At 31.2% G+C, this 538-nt stretch overlaps 1 protein-coding gene across 1 annotated transcript in view; it reads left to right on the top strand.

Annotated features, from left to right (window-relative positions):
• LOC106867494 (cytochrome P450 10) overlaps positions 1-538 on the top strand; it is a 29,237-nt gene that overhangs the window by 17,765 nt on the left and 10,934 nt on the right. The gene's annotated exons all lie outside the window — the stretch shown is intronic.

A 538-nucleotide genomic window follows, 5' to 3' on the forward strand; every position in this document is an offset into this window, starting at 1 on the left:
TATATATATATATATATATATATATATGAACTACAGATAAATGTAGGGTGTTGTGAATCTAAACTAGCAATTTCCTTTCGAGTGAACTTGAGTTGTTGATTGACAGAAACGTTAAGCTGTCATACAAAATATGTTGTACTATATAGTTATGGCCTTTTACGTTTATGAGTCACAATACAACTAAAGTCAACTTCATCATTAATATTTCACCAACTATTACTCAAATATATACACACATACATATATACATACACACATACACACATACACACATACAAATACTTGCTTCAAATTATGTAATAGAATCAGTTCTAGATTAAGATCTTTATTCATAGGACATGCTAAACATATGTATATCGTCGAAAGGTCAGAAAGAAAGAAAGAACTCTCTATAGACGTAGTGTGTTAAAAAAACACAAAATATTTCAGAACTAGACAAAACAAAATCGTCCCCGGAGCGACCGCCAGAGTAACAAATGCACATTTCACAGTTTTTACAGCTTTTTAATACACACACACACACACACACACACACACA

Source organism: Octopus bimaculoides, chromosome 8, assembly GCF_001194135.2.
Source record: "Octopus bimaculoides isolate UCB-OBI-ISO-001 chromosome 8, ASM119413v2, whole genome shotgun sequence".
Classification (NCBI taxonomy): domain Eukaryota; kingdom Metazoa; phylum Mollusca; class Cephalopoda; order Octopoda; family Octopodidae; genus Octopus; species Octopus bimaculoides.